General features: G+C 35.8%; 1 protein-coding gene and 1 non-coding gene across 5 annotated transcripts in view; both read left to right on the forward strand.

Annotated features, from left to right (window-relative positions):
- LOC106869052 (neuronal acetylcholine receptor subunit alpha-3) overlaps positions 1 to 7,825 on the forward strand; it is a 718,416-nt gene that overhangs the window by 485,318 nt on the left and 225,273 nt on the right. The gene's annotated exons all lie outside the window — the stretch shown is intronic.
- LOC128248945 (U6atac minor spliceosomal RNA) lies at positions 3,676 to 3,791 on the forward strand. Its single transcript, XR_008265101.1, has one exon. It is a non-coding gene; the product is annotated as a U6atac minor spliceosomal RNA (small nuclear RNA).

Raw genomic sequence — 7,825 nt, forward strand, 5'->3', positions numbered from 1 at the left:
ATATATATATATATACGACAGGCTTCTTTCAGTTTCCATCGACCAATCCACTCACGAGGTTTTGGTCGGCCCGAGAATATAGTAGAACACACTTGCCCAATGTGCCACAGAGTAAGAATAAACACGGAACCATGTACTGGAAAGCAAGCTTCTTAAAACAGAGTCATGCGTGCGCCTCTATACACATACATCCGAGAGCGGGTGCTGTGAAGTTCCTGGTTTTAAAGCTATCGCGAAAGATCTGATTGGAAGTCCAAACTTCCGACTTCTTTTACAGTGCTTAGAAAAATTGAAGGACCGCTGCAATAAGTGTCAGAATCTGAGAAAGAGAGATATTGAATGAAATTGTATTTTCTTTTACCGAAATCCAAGAACTTTACAGTACCTCATCGTACAAAGAGACAGAGGAAAATAGTCCAATAGATATTATATTAGGCCTCCTTCTTACTTTACTATAACTATGGTGTGTGAGATTGTTGTCAAAGAATTGCTGCATGTAGATGAAGGCTACTTGAATGGCTATCACGATCAAAACGCCGTACACCAAATGACGTTGTCTTTTGGAGTATTATCAAAGATAAAAACTTTTCAAGAAAACCACGGACTGTTGATGATATGATTCAATTCTTTAGAAAATCGTGCCAAAAAATTTATGACATTAAAGAAAATTTTGCCAAAGTGTACTTGAGTGCAGAAGCAAGGCTACATGAATATAAATACTGAATGCAGGCAATTCGAGCACTTAAGAGATTATGCTTCAGACATTGTAGTTTGTTTAGTTATAATAAGTATGTAATCTTCTGGGAAACTAAATAATGCTAAGGTGATATAATTTTATAATTATTTATATATTTTCCCATACTAAAAACTAAACTTGTGCAATGTTCTCTGAATGTATATATGAATACATATACAATCACCGGCTTCCACCTCTCTCTCTCTCTATTTCTCTCCCTCTATCTCTCTCTATCTCTTTCTATGTATGTGTGCTCATACATACATACATACATGCATACATACATAGATACATACGTACGTACATACATACATACATACATAACACACTGCCTAAATACCAATCTTGGGAAATTAGGCTTCTCAAAACCAGAAAGAAGAAAGCTAATTCGAAGACTGCAGATCTAATCCATCACTGGAACGGTAAACATCTGTAAAACGTTCCATAAGTTTATCATTTAAATATAAATGAGCATGTCTAGATATACAAATATATGCATGAACATACATACATAAAACATACAAATCTGCACATAATGCATCCATCCATCCATACATACATACATACATACTTACATACATACCTTGTTGTTGATGTTGAAATTCCAGTGAAGGAGCCTTGGATCTAGATTAGAAACTGATTCTTTCTCTATTGGCAAGAAATCTTGAAATAAACTGAACAATGACATACATACATGGAAAGATAAATAGGTACATACATAAATACATAGACATATATATATGTATATACGAGGTGGTATCAGACGAGTTATGCTTAATAAAATATAACTTATTTACCTAAGTTTTAACATCATCTCCTTCGAAATAGTTACCATTCGCAGCAATAAACCGGTCCGAGCGTTCTTTCCACGATTGGAATCCGACCTGGAACTCGTTTTCCGTAAGCGAGTCAGTCACATTCTACGATTCGCTCTTGATCTCGACAACGGTGTTAAAACAGCGACGTTTCAGCTACATTTTCAATTTGGTCGAAGAGATAGAAGTCCGTAGGGGCTAAACTAAATTAATAATGTGGGTACGAAGCCGATACTATGTTGTTTTTGGTGCGAAACTAATGAATGATGAGTGCTCGATGACATGGTGCATTGTCGTCGTAAAGAAACCAGATGTTAGGATTGCTTGCACGGACCCATGCGACAGACCAACATCAGAAATATCGCTGGTTGTTCTCCTCATGCACAAGCTCATGAATATTTTTCACATTTCCGAGGGTGACACTAGTAGCAGGACTTCCAGATCACTCATTGTCTTCAAGGGACGTTCTTCTGCTTTTGAAGCGCCCGTGCCACTCGAAACATTGAGTACGACCCACTGCTCGTCGCCGTAAGCTTGCCAAAGCATGCTCAATGTCTCTGTAGCTGACGCGCCAGATTTAACGCAAAATTTCACGTTGGCTCTTTGATCGAGCTCTCTGTCCATGACAAAAATCGCAGTATACACAGACTGCAGTATACACGTAATCGCAAAAAACACAAATCTCACAGATTGCGAAGTAAACACAATCGTGTTACTCGGCACATTGCCTCATGAAGGTTACTGCTAGCTAACAGTGCGCACGCAGCCACGTGCTGCCATCTTTTGGTGCATTATAGAACTAGTCCATGAATTTTTTGATACCATCTCGTGTATATGTGCATTTGTGTGTATGTAGGGGGGGGGGGCGTGTGTGTGTATCCATATACATGTTCACATACGTAAGCCATATCTATATAAAGTACCTTGTAGAATAGTCATGATAACCATTTCAAACATACCAGGAGCTTTTACACTGTCAATTTACCTGGTAGAAACAGTAACTAAGGCTCTATCAAGCCACTGCATAACGCCTTAAAAGCGAAAGATATATAAAACATCTAAGTTCGGAGATCCATACAGCAACTATAGCAACAGCCATAGTGCTATACTTGTTTTTGATTTGTATACTCTTATACAGAGGCCTCTCTTGGTCCGGGTTAGAACTGCTGTAAACACTATATATAAATAAGTCTTTCTAATTTTGGCTCAAGCCAGGGACTTTTGAGGAGGTCCCAGTACTCAACTGGTACTCTCTTTATTTACTCCAAAAGGACGAAAAGCAAAGTTGACCTCAGCGGGATTTGAACTCGGAACGTAAACCGAAAGGAACGCCGCTAAGCATTTCTGTTTTTTTTTCTTTCTTTCTGACAGGCTACTAACTATTTTGCCAGTTTGCGACCTCTTCTATATGTAAATAACCCTTTCTACAATAGTCAGAAGGCCTGGAAATTTGAGAGCACGACAGACAAAGTCGACCGCTGAGGAATTTGGAGTTAAAAAGTAAAGTGGGATGAAGAGTCGCAAAGCATGTTGTCTGCCATGCTGACTATTCTGCCAACACGCTACTTACGTTGTAAATAATGGCGATTGATATGTAATGATATGTAGCGAAGAAAAAAAATCTATATAATATGCATACACACACATATTTACGCATGTGCAAATACAAAGAAAACACATTCGTTGACAATTGCTGATACACATAGAGAAACTTTACATATGCAGTTTTATCCTATAACTTGTGACACATATATATACAAGAATGAATTGCAAGATGAAGTCGATGATGTCATCAGATTTTTGACGCTATCTAAGAAAATAACGAAAATAAATAATTAAAACAAAGTTTGCTTCAAGACACAAAATAAAACAATATTTTCAATTTACATTTCGTATTTACATTTTATTAAAATCTTAATATATAGTGATTATAACTTCTTTGCAATATGATATTTAAATACTTTCATACATCATTTCTCAAATTCTAGATTTTTGCACATATACGCAAATCATACACATACATACATACATATATACATACATACATACATACATACATACATACATACATACATACATACATACATACGCATACAGGCAACATGTGCTAATTATAGATGCACATATATGTATTAAGAGAGTGGCGGTTAGCACTCCCCTTTACAGGGATAGAAGAGATCATTTGAACTTTCTAATATTCATGGGCATTACTTTCTACTTCAGAACAATCTATTCTTTATAGGGGTGAGTATATGATACGAAGCTTGCTTCCCAACCATGTCGTCGCTGTCTTGGATTCAGCTGCATGAACGGCGACTTCGGCAAGTGTTTCCCACTATAGCCCCGGGCCGACCAAACCTTGTGAATGGGTAGTATATGTGCATACGTGTATGTGTGTATACACGTATGGGTCTTAGTGATTGTGTTTGACTTCCCATCACCACTTGACAACCGATAGAATGACCTGCATGCACCGATTCTTCTTGATCCCCTGGTCCTGGTGAATGACGCCTTTCTCCCAATCAGGTGGCAACCCATCAAGTATGGGTCTGTTTGGATAGTTGTTGCTGGTGAGGAATTCACAAGGTCAGAATGCAAATTCTACCTCAACCTCTTTTACGATACGCAGAGGAAACGTTGCGTCTATTCTTTAACATACATGATTCAGTATAAATATTTTTTCATAACCACTTGCTTATTGCTAGGCTACTTATTAATACACAAATATACATACATACACACGCACATATGTGCATGTATCTGTGTTGGTGTGTGTAAATGTAAACACAGTTTGGGCGAATGTTTAATAATTTCGCTTCACAACAACAGGCTCTCAGGTTCAATCTTAGTCATGGTATCTTAATCAAATGTTGTTTTCTATATGTTCAGTCAGCCCATGCTTGGGAAAAAATTCGATAATCTTAAACAGTATAGCAACTATAGGGAAGATTGTACCAGTTATTCTGGTACTACGCCCTTGTCACTCTCAACTCCGCTTATTCTGTGCAGGAGTTCCATTATGATTTGTAGAATACTCAGTACACTAATGCAATAGTTTCATGAGAATTTGTTTCATTTTATCGAATAAAGAGACTCCCATCTTAAAGCGGCGGTGAACTGCAATATCTGATGACATTTCTTATGTAAAATATCTCAAGGGCGTTTGGATTCTGAGGTAACCACTCGGCGTGATGAGCAAAGCTGTCTTTCGGCTGCTCTTGTGCCGAATCTCCTAATTCTCTCTACTAACTGTATCTCCTTTCTCTCTATCATATTATTGCTTTCCAATTTTACAGCTAACGATTTCGCTCAGCTCTTCATCTCGAAAATATCTACTGTCAAGTATATTTCATTACATTCATGTTTTTCTGACATCTATTATAAGAGACATTAACCTCGTTGGCCTCACAGTCCTCTAAGCTCTACAACTCGCATGACAATTTATTCCTCTAAGCTCTACAACTCGCATGACAATTTATTCCTCCAAGCGCAACCATTTTAAACAATGTGACAGTTTGGATAGAACAAATACTGGTGACTCTTCAACTCTGAGTACGACACATCCAAGTCACCAACTACAGTACTTTTCAGCGAAGAGAGGAAAAAGGAAAATACTGTATTATTCATTGCTATATGACCAATATATTACGAGTGAGAAATAACAAGTGTTTCACCTAACAATTATTCTTTATATCAACAAGAAAAAAGAATACTGAAAATATTTAGCTTATGTACTAAATAATTTTCTTTTGATTACTTATTTAATTAATTTCACAATTAAAGAACAGGGATACCGATATGGCAGCAAAAAATAAAAGTGTGTACATTGTATACTTTGTAATTTTTCTTGATTCTACATTTTATCGTTTCTTTAGAAAAAATTCAAACCATGAAATTGAATCAAAAATAGTTTGTAACTATTGTTTAGGAAAACAAAACTATTCTTAAAGCAATTAACTCTTCCACCCGATTGAAAATATAAACTGAATTAAATTTGCTTATGGCAAAAGATTATGTTCCCATTTGCATTACTTTATATTTCGATTCTTTATTTTATTCAATAACCAGTAAACATGTGACAAACATTCGCAAATATTTTATTTAATTTTTGTTTTGTTTTTGCAACAGATAACTAATTCCAAGATTGAATACAATGCCACGAAGCAAAGACTAAAGAATAACAATAACACGAATAAACACAAACCAGTAAACATAATTAGTGTTATCTCTTTGCTGTTGTTATCATTTCAAAAACTGTACACAAGCAATCGATGATAGTAACGTAGCAAGCATTGACGCACAAACAGAAACAATGAAATGCGGCGGGGGAAGTACTGAATAATATTTTGCAAATGCTATCTACGTCCATTATATTAAAAACATTGTAGAACAGGTTGCAGCAGAAGTGGTGAGAGCCAGTTAGTATGATAAAGTTATCTTCATATTTTTTAACATCAAATGTTTTTAATGCATACTTTCATTTCTATACTTCTAAAAACATTTATTTGGTTCCGAAAATGGCATTTCTGTCTCTGTAACAGACAATATGTTAAAATTGATAAAATTGTGGTATAATGTAAATACTGAAACAATGTATATGAAATAAGTACCATATGGTTAAATAACTATAGTCAAAAACTACAAATAGAGAAGAGACTCTGAACACTATAGAAACTGTGTACAGAAATATTAGTAGCATACGCTAAATATAGTAAACAATGAACTAACTTACAACTTCCTGTCATATATTTGTGAGATTCAATTGATTTTTAGTCGTAGAAACACTACAATAAAATGTCATATCCAGGAAGTACATCAAGAGAAAATCAGTTTGGTACAACGTATATCACTACATGGCTAACTCACAACTGTTTGCTCAGGCCTGGCCTTTATCTGGAGGTTCGATTTCTGAACCTTCTGAGGTATTATTCGTTTGGCAAGCGCCTTCTACTGAAGACTCCGGTTTTGCCAAATCTTGGCGAGTAACAAATTAAGATCGTCGAATAATTTTCACTTGTTTGTGGTTGGTAGATGTTATACGTCATCCGGCTTCACAGCAGCAATTTGCCATTGAGTACCTTCAGCAACAGCCTCTTTGTGGTGTTGCTGACGGTATTCACACTTTTCGAGTTATACATCGACCTAACTCTTGCACGCTGTAATACTTCTTTAGATTTAACTTCAACTAAATTATCTTACAATTAGCAAAAGTGAGCTCAGGGGTGGGAGAAAAATAAGATTGCAACAATACAAAATAACTTTACGCTATTTTAACCTTTAAATTTTACTTTACTTGAGCAGATAACACTGTGTAACACGATTCTTGTAAAATGACTAATATTTCGTTCAAAGGTTGCTGTTGTTACATTTATTCAAACACCAAAGAATCCCTCTCAACACATGGCTATAATACTCCCCTTTTAATTCAGCTCGTGATCAGAGAAGCACATATTGCCAGTCACTCAGGGATAGGCTCAACTGGTTAAGTTCAAACAACTGACAAGCAAATAAATGGAGTTTATTTGTGATGTTGAGCAGAATATTTGCTATAACAATATTCCTGCTTCGGCAAGTCCGCGCTGGATCTATCTAAAACGACATGGAAAATAGGCCAGTTTCAAAACATTGATGTCTATATCATAAAAGCGAAATTTGATGTGAATAGTAGTCATTTCTTCTGATTTCTCCATAGAAACAAACAGGGAATAACACTTACTGACCAAAGACAAAAACAATTAAAATTTAGTTCAGGTGTAATTAGGACTAGGGGGTTATTTTTGGAATTATTGAATAAATCAGCAAAATAGTTTACCACTAGCATGGAGTATTTATATATATTATCGATCCCAAATTTATGTTCTTTAAATTCTCCTTTTTATTCTCTCTCTCCCAACACGCACACACATTCACACGCAATTGCACACACATATACATATGTATGTATATGTGTATGTCTGTGTGTGTGTGCGTGCGTGTTTATATATGTATATATATTATTTTACTTGTTTCAGTCATTTCACTGCGGCCATGCTGCTGCACCGCCTTTAGCCGAACGAATCAAACCCAGGACTTATTCTTTGTAAGCCTAGTACTTATTCTATCGATTTCTTTTGCTGAAAAAGACCAACACTGGTTGTCAAGTGACAGTGGGGAACAAACACAGACACACAAAAATATACACACATATGCACACACACATACATACAAACACACACACACACACACATATATATATATATATATATATATATATATATATATATATATATATATA

Source organism: Octopus bimaculoides, chromosome 10 (genome assembly GCF_001194135.2).
Source record: "Octopus bimaculoides isolate UCB-OBI-ISO-001 chromosome 10, ASM119413v2, whole genome shotgun sequence".
Taxonomy (NCBI): Eukaryota; Metazoa; Mollusca; class Cephalopoda; order Octopoda; family Octopodidae; genus Octopus; species Octopus bimaculoides.